This window comes from Dipodomys merriami, unplaced genomic scaffold (genome assembly GCF_024711535.1).
Source record: "Dipodomys merriami isolate MVZ:Mamm:240054 unplaced genomic scaffold, mDipMer1.0.p SCAF_16, whole genome shotgun sequence".
NCBI lineage: Eukaryota > Metazoa > Chordata > Mammalia > Rodentia > Heteromyidae > Dipodomys > Dipodomys merriami.
In genome coordinates, this window is record NW_027202937.1 from 33,295,901 (window position 1) to 33,311,989 (window position 16,089).

The following is a 16,089-nucleotide window of genomic DNA, read 5'->3' on the forward strand; positions in this document are numbered from 1 at the left end:
AAAAATGATACCAAGGAAGATTAGGCCTTGGGGTATATAGTATGTGCTTATTTGTGTATATGAATAGGGTTTTTAAATAATCATATTTTTAAAAATCCACATTTTGACTTCCCTGTCAGTGAGTCCTGACAGGCAAGGCTGAGCATGATGATCCACAGCAAGGACCCCACTGCAGGACAACAGGAGCTCGGGAAAGCACCATGCATTTGGGAAGCAGTAGGCAGGCTCTGGCAGTCCAGTTGCACTGCTAGCAATGGGAAGTCTTAAACCTCTTCCTCAACCAAGTCATCTTCTTCAAATTCCCCCTGTTCATTAGCGGTGGCATCCTGGAACTGCTGGTACTCAGACACCTGGTAGTTGATGTTGCTTTCAGCCTCACTGAACTCCATCTTATCCATGCCCTCACTGGTGTACCAGTACAGGAATTATTTGCACCAGAACATGGCAGTGAAGTGCTCAGAGATGCCCTTGAAGGGTTCCTGGATGGCGGTGTTGTTGCTGATGAAGGTGGCTGACACTGTTAGGCCACAGGGGGGATGTCACACATGGACGTCTTCACATTCTTGGGGATCCACTCTATGAAGTAGCTGCTGTTCTACTTCTGCACATTGAACATCTGCTCTTCCACCTCCTTCATGGACATGTGGCCTTGGTTTCTTTTGTTTTTGTTTTTGTTTTGACATGTGGCCTTGGAAGATGGCAGCCACCATCAGGTAGTGGCCGTGGCGGGGGTCACAGGCGACCATCATGTTCTTGGCATTGAACATCTGCTGGGTGAGCTCAGGCACTGAGAGTACATGGAACAGCTGGCTGGTACAGCTGGTCAGGGGGGCAAAGCCTGGCATGAAGAAGTGCAGGCGGGGGAAGGGCACCATGTTCACAGCCAGCTTGCGCAGGTCTGCGTTCAGCTGGCCTGGGTAGCGCAGGCAGGTGGTGACCCCACTCATGGTGGCTGACACCAGGTGGTTCAGGTCTCCATAGGTGGGTGTGGGCAACTTCAGGTTATGGAAGCAGATGTCATACAGGGCCTCGTCAATACAGAAAGTTTCATCTGCCTTTTCTACCAACTAGTGGACAGACAACATGGCGTTGTAGGGTTCCACCACGGTGTCTGACACCTTGGGCGAGGGCATGACACTGAAAGTGTTCATGATGCAGTCTGGGTACTCCTCTCAGATCTTGTTGAGAATCAGGGTGCCCATGCCTGACCTGGTGCCACCTCCCAGGGAGTGGGCCAGGGGAAACCCTGGAGACAGTCACACCTTTCTGACTCCCACCTCATCACATCCAGCACCGACTCCACCAGCTCAGCTCCCTCTGTGTAGTGGCCCAAGTTGGCTCAGTTATTGCCTGCCCTGCTCTGGCCTATCAGACACAAAGACATGATGAGACACAGACTCCAGGAATAATGGTTCTCCCATTTACATTGTGAAAACAACAGACCTCTTTGATATTATTTTAGGTACACTTTGGTGAAATAAAGGAAATCTTTTCAGTGTATCTGGGACCTTACAAATCACTCAAGTTCTAAAGAAAAGAGAATATGGAGGAAGTTACATTTGAACACAAATGAACTACTTCTAGAAAGGGAACAGAGCCTGCCTCAATTCTGGAAATGTGGTTACTTACACAGGAGGGACAGGAGCACAGTGTGGTCAGAGAGAAGCTACGCTGCAAGCACTTGTCTGCACCTTGCTCACACATAGCTCTGCTTTGACTTCTGGTGTCCTGAAGTGGCTCCCTGTATTGCCAGGCCTTTGAAATGACCAGCAGTGCTGAAACCTTGTTGGAGGCTTTCCCTGCTCACTGTTCTTTCCCTTCAGAGGCTGCTTTGTCAGGGAGGCCTTGCAGACTCAGAGCTGTCTGAGTGGCCAGGGCCATGACTCCTACATACTAGATTTAGTAGGTTAGGTGAGGACCATGTCTAAGTGGATAAAGGTTCACCCTTGCACCGGAAACTAGACTGCCTGGATGTTAGAAATGAGGGGTGCCAGTTAACCATGTCCCATGGACCATGATGACCTACCAAATACCAAATTGTCTAGCATGAAGATCTGGCCAAATGGTCCCAATCTCACTGAGTCTAAGGTGCCAGGCTCTAGGTCCACCATGATGGCCTGAGGAATATGTTTGTTGCCTGTGAGAACAACAGTGGACTTAGGCCTGTGCTTAGCAAGGAACTTAGGGGCAGAGCTTGAGATTCTATGTGGCTCTCAGCATTCATTACAGAAATTGCAGCATTTGAGACATGGAAACAGAAAACAGATATCCTGAGCATGGATCACCATGCAAGAGGCTTCAGCAACTGTAAGGATATTTGCAGTTGTCTATTTCATGAATATGCATTCCTTGTCCTTTGGGCACAGTGGCTGACATCTCAGCCACTCAGCAGAGAAAGATGAGCATCAGGGTTTGAGCCTAACTGGGGTGCAACAAAGATGGGTAGACCCTTTCTCAAGAAATGAGCCAGGTATGGCTAGTCAGGAAATAGATATAGGGGGAATTCAGGCTCAAGGCTTTCCTGAAGGAATTCACTCAAAAATTAAAGCAAAATATCTGGTGGAGTGGCTCAAGTGGTTACAACACTAGCTTTACAGCTCGAGGCCTCAACTTCAAACTATGGCACCACTCTAAGAAAGGCAGCAACTCCTTTCTTGTCATTAGTATTCTCTGAGTAACTATTACTCTGCCATAGTATGGGAAGTCAGATGGGAGAGACTTTCCAGCTGCCTCATTGTAATACACCTGGATTCTCTTCAGATGCACGTTACTGTCTCTGTAGTAGCTGCTAGTGCAGTCAATGTTGTGCTCATCACTTAGCCTTTCCCAAAACTGAGAAGGAAAAAGAAGTATAGTATGGCTTAGAATATTAACTGTCCGAACAATGCATTTTACAGTAACTATAAGAAACCCATGTCCTATTAACACAAATATTTTTTTGTAAAAAATGATTACATTTTCTAAATGATAAAAAAATAAACTGGTGGTATTTTGGTTTAGTTAATCTGTGCTTTCTGGCTGAATAGAAGACATCTGGCTTCTCCTATGTGTATTCCATCTTATGTGGTACCATATTCTGTTTTGACAAGAACCTGGCCTTACATGGACATGAAAGTGGAAAAGCAGTAACTTGAGGACTCAGCTAGAAGGGTCTTCAGAAGTCCAGGGGTCCTCAGAGGATACACCGACAACAACTGAGCTAGAAAACACCCAGCTTAACGGAGCTGAGATGGCTCATGAAAACTCAGAGAGGTTTGCACTAAGGTAGAAAAACTGTTCTCAACTATCTGACACTCACAGGTTGACACAAAGGGGAGCCTTGGTATCTGTCAGCTCAAAGACACTGCATTCCTTTCATTCAAACCAGACCAAAACATTCATTAGTCTATTCCCAGGAAACTCTAAACACAATTTTTTGAGACTCAGGCAAATCTAATACATGCAAGGGTGTTGAAACCACCCCAGCTTTGCTTAAAAAACCACACACACCTGTGACCACACAGATAAGGGCAATTGTAGAAGCTTCCTGGGGGGACTTGACCACTATGGGTCCCCACCGACCTTAGCCTGGCATGACCACCACTACGTTCACCCCCTAACCCCAGTTCTCCACCTCCTCCTCCTCCTTCCCCTAAAATTGAGATGAGAATCCTAGGCCAGTGCCATGCTCACCTTTGTGCCAATCTGGTTGACACACTGACCCACCTGCATGTACACAATCTCTCCCATGTTGCAGGGCTGCGGAGTGGTTGGATGTGCTGTCCTTAGAAGTGGTGCATACAGAGGCAAAGAGGTAGGGCTGAGGAGCAGGAACCTGACACAGCCAACTCTGCTCCCCATTTATACCTCTGGGTGTTACAGGGGCAGAGGAGGTGGGGTGGACTTGATGATGGACAGGACCAGCAGTGCTCCAACTCAGTCTCCCTACTGCTGGGTAAGCAGAGGGCCCTACCAGTACCCACCCAGCCCTGGCATCCAGCTGCCTGCTGCAAGCCCATGAGCACAGCCGCCTCTCTAGTTGGATCCTTTGGTCACACTGCCATCCCCCTTCCACTCTGACTCACAAGAGGGGCTGTACCCTGGGATCCAGGAAGCAAGAGGAGGAGCGTCCTCTACACAAGGTCCTTGTGTGCCAAGAAGCCAAGACCAAGCCTCACTTTCCATTTTAAATTGGGGAGCCTAGAACTGAAGGTGCATTTTCAGCTGTGATCCCAAGAACAAGAACATCTGCTGGATTCCATGACTGATCCACTTTCCATTCTGGGAAGAATCAGGGCATGTTAAGGGAGTTGAGGGTCGAGTGTGGTGCTGTGTGGGGAGGAGTGGGAAGCGTCCTTGCCATGCTAACAGCTGGTCTGCATCACAGGTGGAAGGCAGAAGCCAGTCAGGAGGGTGGCATCCTTTGGGCCAGGTCACCTCTTCACCAGCCCTGCTTCAGGAAACCAGACCTCCCGAGGCTGAGCAAGTGGCACACAAGTGACAAATTCTCTCCTCCTCTTGCTGTCCAGAATGCTGGCCCCATCAGACAGCTTGTCCACTCATGCTAGTCCAGAGACCCAGGGCTTAGTCTCCATTTATACCTTCCCCCACACCCACTTGCATCTCTACACCTTAGCTCTTCACCATCAGCTGGAGCTTTCTAGAACCTCTGCAGAGACTCTATGCTCTGGCTAGTGCCGCTGATTGCAGTGTCTCATGAATTTTTCTGAAGGTAATTGTTTGTTAGCCTTTGCTATTTCATTCAAGAGGGAGTTGGGTTCTGTTTCTGCCACCTAGTATCTACTCAGGGATCAAATATCTAACCAGGCAGTCATACACATGGTTGAAATCATGCCTGCCCTGCTGAAGGCTGTGAGCTTCTGCTCCACTCTTGGTGTAAACATTCCAAACTACCACACTGTCACTGCTGTGGGTATGGTGCTGAGGACAGAAGAACAGGAGGAAATGGAGGCAATGACATTTTCCCTCCCCCAGAATAGGCCTGTGAAGAGCTTGGCTGAGGAATGGGGAAGGGATTGGACTTCTCCCATCTCCATCTCATTTTTGTTTTTGGCAATACTGGGGTATAGTATAGAATCCAGAGCCTTCTCCAAGCTAGGCTGATACTTTACCACTTGAGCCAAGTCCTGATTTGTGTTGCTGATTTTGAAGAAGACTCCAAAAGCTCTAGGGAGCTTTTCTGCCCAGCTTAGCCTTGAACTCTGCTTCTGAGGAGCTAGGATTGATACTGAAAACCTGCAACACCTGGATCAGGTCAATCAGAGAGAGGAATAAAATCATGAAGACTGAAGACAAAGATGAGCAGAGCTACTGCTCAATGAGAAGGGTTCCAAGGGAGGCATTGTCTTGAGTTCCTTATGTAGGCATTAATAAGACGTCTCTAGGAGAGAGCTATGTAACTCTCAAGTTTCTTGCACAGCCTATGGGCCATATCAGTATCCTCAGACCCAATCAGAGATTCCATGCAATCTGCAGGAGCAATGCATGAGTCCTTCAGTCCCTCCAGCAGGGTGCTCACCTCTGGGGTCTAACAAGCCTGGTGTTCCTGTGCAAGTCTTCCCTGATTCCCAGGGGCTCACTTGTGCAACTGCTTGTGACCATGGCATTGTGATGTCTAAGGATCTGCATATGGAACTGTTCCAGGCTATGGTGGGGGATACAGAATTTCTCTGGGAGGGGTGGGATCCTTAGAGGTTGATTGCCTAGCTGGTCTCTTTCCCTGCCCTCCTGATTACATCATGAGCCCCCATGCCAGGTATATAGACAGCAGTCCTGCTCTTTATTCAACAGGTGATGTCAGCTGTAGACTGGATATCACCAATAAATAGTGTTTGAGTGCATTGTGGGGTAATGCTGACAACATTCAAAATAGAGAAATTGTTCCAGGTGAAGGTTTAGTGTATGCAGCTTTTACAAGAGGACTGTTTTTATCCTTCTCTTCATCTGTCTGTCCCACATTCCTGCCTTCACAGAGCTCCAACAAAAAAAGGGGGGAGTGGGGTTAAACACCAGAAAGCAGGGCATCAAATGGGGGGGAGGGATCAATAGAAGGGGGTAGACAAACAAAGAGAGAAACTGGCTAGAATGCAGTTTTAAAATTCAATGCATATCCTACACAATTAAGAAAATTGAGGGAAGGGTTGGACTTGGGAGGGATGGTAGGGAATGATGAGCGGGGTGACATTGATCAAAATGCACTGTAGTCACAGACTGCTTTGTGGAGTGGCACTGAATTTATGCCTCCAAGTTGTACAATATTTGTACCTCAGATGATAATTTAGAGTAAATATATGCTATTTTTTTCTGTTGCCTTCTAGAACATGTCACATTCATTTTTGTTACAAATGTTCCCCTCGGTCTTTCAAAAGACATTCTAGTCAGATGTCAAATTCACATTAAGCTGTACCCATTAAAATACCAATGTATACACACAACTCTATATGCATTGTATTCTATATACATGTTTCCAGTGATGGCACTAAAAAACTTAGAAAGTACTAAAGGTCAGGAGTGTATCTCTCCACTGTTCCATAAATGGATGTTGTTCAAAGCTGACTCAGTTGGCTTTGAACCACGAGCCTCAGATGTTAGCTTTGTGTAGCTATGATTATAGGCATGAGCCACCAGTGCCCGTCTTAATATGCAATGTTTTTCTTAACTTTCTTTCTTTCTTTTTTTTTTTTTTTTGGTTGGTCATGGGGCTCGAACTCTGGGCCTAGGCATTGTCCCTCAGCTCTTCAGCTCAAAGCTAGCACTCTACCACTTGGAGCCACAGTGCCACTTCCACTTTTCTGGTGGTTTATTGAAGATAAAAGTCTCATGGACTTTCCTGCCTAGGCTGGTTTTGAACCGTGATCCTCAGATCTCAGCCTCCTGAGTACCTAGGATTACAGTGCCTGGCTTTGTTAGCTTTCAAATAAAAATATTTTCTAAGTCTGGGCATGTTGGCTCATGCCTAAAATCCAAGCTATGCAGGAGGTAGAGATCAGGATTACAGTGTTGGGGTGGGGGGAGGGAATCTTAACAAAACCCCACCTCAACCAATGAACATGGTCTGGGGGCATACTTTTATCATCCTAGCTGTATGAGAAGCATAAATAGGATTGTGGTACAGGCCAACCACGGTAAAGATGTGAGACACTATGACATGGAGCAGTTAGCTTTTCTAGAGAGCATGAATGAGGTTCCTGAATGACTATTCCCATCTGTCTATTGCTCCTTTATACTTCTTATTCACAGTTAGCTTAACATTTGTTCTGTTGTATGTCAGCAGATAAAATTCTGTTTTCTGATTTTTCTCTTCAGTGCTAGGAATCAAGCCTAAGGTTTCATACATGCTACTACCCACAGCCTGTCCCTTTCTGTTTCAGAATTTCTTAAAATGGCTAGACTCTGGTGGCTCATACCTGTAATACTAGCCACTTGGGAGGCTGAGATTTGAGAAATGTGGATTAAAGACAGCCTGTTTAGACAAATCCAGTAGAATCTTATCTCCAATGAATCAGCAAAAGACTAGAACTGGAGGTATAGCTCAGTACTATGGGAAGCCCTAGTACAGGTGCATACATACACACACACACACACACACACACACACACACACACACACACACACACACACACACACACACACACACACACACACACACACACACACACACACACACACACACACACACACACACACACACACACACACACACACACACACACACCCCTCTTCAAAATAGCAGATTCATTTATAGTACTTTCCATCTTTTTTCCATTAACTTTGTGTTTTGGTTTTACATGGTCATATATGTTTTTTCATTTATATTTTGATGTTTATATTTCATTTTTCATGTTCATGTTTCATTTATATTTTGAGTTTGTCAATATGATAGTACTTGAACACAACTGCTGAATTAGTTTCATCTATTCAATAAGCTTTTTAACTTCAAATCTCAGTAACAATTACACTGCTTTGTTTTTCCCAATTGATTATACATGTTTTGATATGTTGATTTTTTTTTGTCAGTTATGGGTCTTGAACTCTGGGTCTGGATGCTGTCCCTCAGCCCTTCAGCTCAAGGTGAGTGTTCTACCACTTGAGCCACTGCGCCACTTCAGGGTTTTTCTGGTGGCTTATTGGAGATAACTCTCACCGACTTTACTGCCAAGGGCTGGCTTTGAATGGCTCTCCTCAGATCTCAGCCTCCTGGCATGAGCCACTGTGCCCGGCTTGATACATTGATTTTTGAACATATTCCCTGCCTTTAAACATTCCACATCTGCTTCTATGTTTTCTTTCAACCGACTTACATAAAAACATCTTAATTTTTCCTCTATACCTATGTGAGAAAATAGTCCTTTAAATTTCATATTTTAAAGACAGTTAAAATATACTAGCTATCTATTTTCTTCTAATTACTTACCTTAACCTGTGATAAAAACATTAAAATAAAGTTTTAAACTCTAAATTACTGTTTCATCCAATAGAATGAAACACTAGGAAGAAAGAGCAAGGGCTAGCATCAGTAGAAGTTGAAACTCTCACCTAACAATGTGCACTTGGCTCTAAGTTTAGCAAAGCCCTAGCGATGTAAGTTAATCTACAGGAGAACAATGATGAGCAAACTCCAAGTTTCTGTCCATCTGGCATCAAGTATAGGTGAGGGTGAGATACTCAGAATGAGAATTGAAGGAAAGGTGACATTTGCTACCTTTAAAAAGAAAAATAAGAATTCAAAAAGGTGAAGCAGATGTACTTTGCTGCTGCTTCTTGGTAAGGACAACAAAACTCCTTAGATACACACACAAACAAACCTATAGATGTTTTGTAAGCAGGAGAAAGGAAGGCAGATTAATTGAGGCCAGAGGATCTGAGTAAACACCAAGTAGTGAGTTCCTGTATTTCTTTTTTGTCTCCTATATTCCAGAGCTGCAGCTGAAAAGCTAAAAACCCACAAACACCCAGACAACAACAATAAAGACTCTTCTTTCAAGCCATAGGATTGAGTAAGGGGCAGCCTACTAACATAGGAATCCTTTGATCCACAGTGTCTCTATTCCAGCTCCTCAGCACAGAAGAAAACTGTGATTCCTCCCCAGCTCACACCAGCTCTGACCAGTGAATATCTTAGACCTTTCTCTCAGGAAAGGCAATTAACATCAGGCTGCTGTCTGACTGCCAAATAGGAAGCCTGAACTTTTCAGCCTATTGGCTGGGAATGAGTCCCTCCACACCCATGGGGGCAGTATGCCACAAAAGCAGCTTATACACTTGTTCCTATGTGACAGTAATAGAACATTCTTTTCCATTCCCAACAAGGGAAATGTTAGAAGAAGCCCCATGGAGAGCTGGATGTCCACTGCCATCTGGTAGGTGTGAGGGACCTCCACCTTGGGTATCAATGAGGATAACTAGAAAACCTGGATTTCTACCTCTACATGGCATTTGTAAGGTAGTGACCACCATTCCTCCTACCAGGCCGGTGTAAAGCAAGTTCAGATAAAACAGAGGAATAAGGAAGATTCAGACTCTCACCATGTAGGAAGGAAAAGTCTAAGGTACAATGGAAAACCATTCACTGTACCAACAACCAGAAAGATGCTTAACAGCATGAATAAAGGCAATCGATGCCAACACTGAGAATACAGAGATGTTGGTTTTACCTCCCCCAATGGTAAAGTAGCCACAATAAAAAAATGTTTACAAAGAAATTACAAACTTGCTTAAAATACATGGAAGAATAGAAAGTCTTAGCAAAGAAGGAGGACGGGTCTAAATACAGCAGTAGAGTGTATGCTCACCATGTTCAAAGTCTGGGTTCATCCCCATCACTAACAAAACCAACAAAATTCACCAAAAGATAGCCATTTTAAGTATGAAGAATACAATATTGAGAATAAGAAACTCAGCATATAGTGCATGAGCCTAAAAGCCAAATGGAGGAAGAAAAAATAATCAGTGAAATGTAATAGAGAATGCCAGACTACCTGATCCAAATGAGATGGAGAAAGTTAACTGAGAATAAAACATGTAGAGCCTCAGAAATCTGTGGGACCTAACCAAAGATCTAGTATGTATGCCATCCTAGTTCCAGAAGGACAGAAGAAAGAGTATAACTGAGACATTTAGACATTTTCATGGCTAAAATGTTCTGAAACATGACAAGATACATGGATCTACAAATTCAAGAAACTAAAGCAAAGCCCAAGCCAAATAAACTCCAAAAAATATCCACACCAAGCAAAGAATAAGTACATCTCTACAAAACAAGAAAAAGAAAACCCAAACATTGAAAAGTATTTGCAAGGGAAAGTATTGTGGACGGGCGAGAAAGCACACATGATTACAAGGACAGAAAAAAAATTGAAACTGTGGGGGCTAAAGTGAAATGCCACAATACTTACCAAGTGCTGGGGAAAAAATGCAATTGCCAATTCAGAATTCTACACTCAGCAAGACTGTCCTTCTGAAAGGTCTGGAAAATCAAGACATTCTCAGAGAAAAAGTAAAAGAATTCATTAGTCTAGAAGAATGGCTAAAATATTCAAAGATAAAAGAAAACTCCGGGGCTGGGAAGGTGGCTCAGTGGTAGAGCGCTTGCCTTGCATGCTCGAGGCCCTGGGTTCGATTCCTCAGCACCACATAAGCAAAAAGAAAAAAGCCGGAAGTGGCGCTGTGGCTCAAGTTGTAGAGCACTAGCCTTGAGCTGAAGAGCTGAGGGACAGCACCCAGGCCCAGAGTTCAGGCCCCATGACCGGACCAAAAAAAAAAAAGAAGAAGAAAAAAAGAAAAGAAAACACCTTGGAAAATCAGGAAGGAAGAATACATATAGTAAAGTACAAATACATATTTAGTCTCTGTCCCTGATTTGATTCCTGATATCTTCTGTAATATATCTAATAAGGGTGTCTTTGGGGCAGTGCCTAGAAGAGTAGAGAGTAGACAGATTTATAAGAGAGACTGGTGACCAGAGAGATGAAGCCCCAAACACAGAGCTAAAACCTTGGGTACCCCCTTACAACTCCAAGAAGAGGAGAAGGACTGGCAATTAATCACCAATGATCATTGATTTAATCAATGGTGCTAACATAATATAACCTCTATAAAAAGCCATAAGCACTTGGGGGTGGGGAGTGTGAGTGGATGTGGCACTATATCCCATCCTGATAGTGTTCAGAGGATGGGAACTAGTAGGAATTGTCTCAGTGGCTGTTGTTAGTCAGGGCCAGGCTTAGAACTCTGCATATGAGAAGCTATAGTTTTTCTGCAATGGTCAGACTCAAACTACATAGAAAGTATCACCTTATATTTATGTAGGTGTAAGTTTATGCTTTGCTCCACTCTTTTCAATCAGAATAAAAAACCACCTCTGAACATGGCTCTACCGTCTGGAGAAAGAAGCAGATTTTCAATATAGTTTAGCATCCACCTCCCTGGAACTGCAAAGCCTGTAAAACAAACTCCCACACAGCACTGGCTGTGTGTGTTTAATGGCAAGTTCTTGTCCCCTGTGAAGGCCACCTTCCCCTTGCCTGCTTTGCTTTCCAAGCTCCTGTGCGGTAGCATCCACCAACACATAATGGGATACAGGCATTGGGGTTCTTGCTGATCTTTCTTTCCAACCTCATGTCTTTCATAGTTTTTTTTCCCCCAGAGCTGAGGACCAAACTCAGGGCCTTGTGCTCGCCAGGCAGGTGCTCTTCCGCTGAGCTAAACCCCCAGGCCCTCAAACTCATGTCTTAAACTAACCTAGCTCCCTATCCCTTAGGTGATTTAGTCCAGTTTATATATACCTGTTGTTTCCAGATTCAGTGTGTGAAGCCTCCTATCAAGTCAGATCAGAACCCTTACTCCATTACTCTTTAGTCAGCACCAGAGAATCTTGGTGCCAAGTTCACTGCTGAGTTTTCTCTTTGCTTGGTCACAAGAAGTCCATAAAGCCAGCAGGATCCTTGGATCTTCAAAGAGAGAAAGCTGCATGTAATGGTCAGAGTGCCCAAGAGCCACATTTTGTCACTGCAGGATCATATTGTAGGGAAGCTGACTGTCCCCTCATTGGCTTGCATGCCCACACTGACTGACCATGCCCAGTTGTGAGCCCATAAGGTCTGAGTAGTCTGAAGGTGTCTTCCCAGAATTCCATGCCAAGTTTTAGGCTCCTGCCTTTTCTTCACCTGTAGCCTGGCAGACTTTCCTCCAGCAGATTATTCAGTTTCCCTGAAACATGGCCAGCAATCTGAGAAGTCGATGAAATGAGCTCATTCTCAGCCTCCTGCTTCCCTGATACTCAAGAGTCCCACAAGGACAAGACAGTATTCTGCCTTTACCTGTGAAGACTAAGTTTAGCACATGATGGTACTGGGCCAGGTTTCATAGTGCTCCACCTGACTTTGAAGCAGCCTTCCAGCCCCCAAATCCCTTTCCACTCCTGCCTGACATCAGTTACCCTGGAAGCCAAAATGGATTTTAGCATGTAGGGTTTGGTGGATTATGTGTCATTATCTGTGGCAGATAGGAAAGGAAGCAGGACCACATCTGTGCTGTTTTGTCAATTTTACCACACTGTGCCCACCTAGCCCTACCTAATTTAGGGTAGATCTTTAAGCTCATTGTGAATTAGTACAGAAGAAGGTGACTTGCAAACAATTACATGCCAAATCTGTCACTAAAGAATCCTTATTTCCAGGAACATGTTAAGCTCATTGTAAGCGATAATCTGGGGAGTGTGTAGATGCACAATGGTATGGGAGGATCAGGGCCAACTAGTGGAAATACAAAGTAAGTTTGGACAGCAAATACCATCTGGCCAAATGGCATTTTGGAAGTGGAGCCTTTGTGCTGAATGTTGTCAGACCTAGAATTATTTTTTTTAATTTTTGGTCAGTCATGGGGCTTGAACACTGAGCCTGGGTGCTGTCCTTGAGCTCTTCAGCTGAAGGCAAGTGCTCTACTACTTATGCCACAGTGCCACTTCCAGTTTTCTAGTGATTAATTGGAGATAAACGTCTCACTGGCTTTCCTGACTGGGTTGGTTTGAGCTGTGATCCTCAGATCTCAGCCTCCTGAATAGCTAGGATTATAACTATGAGCCACTGATGCCCAGCAGTGGTGGAATTCTTAAGAGGTCATTGTGTTTGGAAAGATTCGAAGTGGTTTGAAGTCTCTTCAAGATAAGCACCTGTACCCTGGTTAATACTATCAACCTATACAAGCATATGAGTGCAGGTGCGCACACACACACACACACACACACACACAAAGCTGTATCTGAAGAGATGCTATTGGTACAGACTGGGAGGTGTCAGATATCCCTAGGACCTCTGTGAGTAAAGAGCTTGTGCTACAAGCAGCAAAAAGTGACCTATACCGTGACAGCTCTTGATCAGATTGTATGTTCACCTTGGGCCATACCTCCAGCCCTTTTTTTAAAATTATTATTTTGAAGGTGGGATCTCAAGACTTTTGTGCTTACACAGGTCTTGGAACCACCAAACTCCAGATTTAAGCCTCCCTAGCAGCTAAGATTACAGGTGTGAGCCACCGATCCTGGCCCACTGCTTGTGTGTTTAAGTGGGAAACCATTAACAGCCTTGAGTCAGTCATGTCATTCACACACTTGGGTAAATTCAGGAATTTCTTTCATTGTCCTGCATGTCCAGCTATTTGGAAAAGAGAAAAGCACAAGTCAGGAAAGACTCCCTAGTAACAAGCAGATGTGTATAGAACTAGTTGGGAAGAAGGAACATGGACCAACCTGACAGTGTGCAGGCTAGAGGCAGATGACTCCAGTTAGTCCAGATGGAGAGAACCAGGAAAGGGCGTCAATAGGGGGCAAATGGAAGAGAGCCATGTTGGAGCTATTGGCTGACCTTCAAAGGGCAGAAAGCATGAAAAGAAGTAATGAGGTTGGGCATGGTGGTATGTGCCTATGATGCCCATACACAGTAGCTGACACCAAAGGCCTACTTACATTAGACACCATCTCAAAAAAGAAAAGTGACTGAGGAGACAGAGTGGAGCCACTATTCACTGGGTTCTCTATGCCTGAACATATTGGTGTGCACTGTGTGTAGCATATACTTCCTCCTGGACTGGAGGGACTAGACTGTGGTTTCTCTATTGTATGTTCTCAGAGGGGAAAATTCATTTGCCCTAAAGCCCTTCTCTTTTATCCATTCTCATGTGTCTCCCTTGAAGAACTGACTTAATATGAAGAACAAGATGAAGTGAGATTTCTAATAAGTGTTTACTTATAGACCATCCTTTTCCCCCCAGAAGAGGCTGCTCAGTCAACCTGGGGCTTATCAGAACGTTCTACACTCTTCAGATGTTCATGACTTGTCCAAGTCTGTGCTCAAATAGCCAGCCTCACTTAGGGTGATGTTCAGAATCTTGCAAGGCCTTCTGCCGAGAAGCAGGCTCCCTGCCGCTGTGTTCATCCCTCCTACTTGTGTTGAAGGATGGTGAGTCAGCCATATCTGTGCTCTCCAGCACTCACGTGTGCACTGTGTAGAAGGAAACAAGCACTGACAACTGGTCACTGTGGGCACTTATGAAGATTCATCTCTTGAGAAGGGAGTCTCCTACCACAGTCTGTTTACCTAAACCCCAGAAGCTGTGGGTCTGGTCTTCGGCACCATCAGGGAAACACAGAAGGAAGTCATTGTTTTGACCCATTCTCCCCTCCTCACCCTGCCTGTGCATCTGTGAGCCTGTTGTTGGAATGATGAAATCAAGATCCCTTCCTCTGAAACCTAAAAAGCAACTTGGGGCAAAGTTACAGTTGGTGTAATGTGTATACGTGTGTATACATGTATACACACGTATACATGTTTTAAAAACAAAAGTATGCTCACTTCCTCCATGCAAAGTCACGGGTCAGACCCACTTAACATGGCAATAATTTTGGGAACATGAAAGTGTTGGCTGCTTTGACTCATATTTATATCCATGTGCTGAAATGATCTCTAAGGTGGTGTCCAGCAGCAATAGCCTCAGCCATTAGAATATGGACTCTGTGTCTCAGGAACAAGTTCACTCATATTCCATGTGATAGCTATTTATTACCAAGGAGTTTTCAAGTGCTGTAACTTTAAAATAAATAACTACAACATTCTTTTTTCCAAAGTCATTATTTTATACCCATACATACACAAGTGTAAAAGCGCAATGGTGTGCACGAAGCTGCTCTTGGAAGTTCTCCTTTGTTTCCTTTGGCTTTTACTGTATTTTTTTCTATTGTGTTTTAATCATTTGGGGTAGAAGAAAACTCAGGAACATTGTTTTCTTTTAGTATTATTATTAATAATAATAAGGTTTTTATTGTGAAAATACCATACAGAGGGGTTACAATTATATATGAGCAAGGTAATGAGTACATTTCTTATCAAGCATTATTGCCTCCTCCTTTGTTTTCCCTTACCCCTCCCACCCCCCCCCCCCGCGTGCATCCCCACCAAAGTTGTAAAGTTCGTTTTCGACATAATGTCTTATACATTTCATTGTTACAATGGGTCCACCTGTATCCCTATTTAAACAATGTTTTCCCCCCTTCCCCTCCACAAATTATACCAACATCAAATACAGTGAAAACAGGGGTTATATTGTAGGAGAGGGACATACAAAGCAACAAAGAAATCAGCTTATAAATATGTTAGAAACATTAGCAAACAAGAAAAACCATCTTGGGGTTCATTTCGCCTAATATCATCTTATCTGACTGTCTCTACTTGTCTCAGACATACCCTAGTTATTGCAAATAAGGGAAACCATGGGACCTATGTTTCTTTGGGCCTGGCTTACTTCACTTAATATAATTTTTCCAAGTCTTTCCATTGCCTAAAAATGAGGCAATGTCATTCTTTCTGATGGAGACATAGAATTCCATTGTGTATATATACCACATTTTCTGGATCCATTCATCTACTGAGGGTCATCTGGGTTGGTTCCATATCTTAGCTATGATAAATAATGCTGCAATAAACATAGTTGTGCTGGTAGCTTTAGTATGGTCTAGTTTGTGATCATTTGGGTAAATGCCCAGAAGTGGGATTGCTGGGTCATAAGGGAGCTCTATGTGGAGTCTTTTGAGGAACCTCC

The 16,089-nt window shown here is 44.1% G+C and overlaps 1 pseudogene; it reads right to left on the reverse strand.

Annotated features, from left to right (window-relative positions):
* Nucleotides 1-263: 263 nt before the first annotated feature.
* On the reverse strand, nt 264-3,729 carry LOC138827718 (tubulin beta-2 chain-like; annotated as a pseudogene).
* Between the last annotated feature and the right edge of the window lie 12,360 nt (nt 3,730-16,089).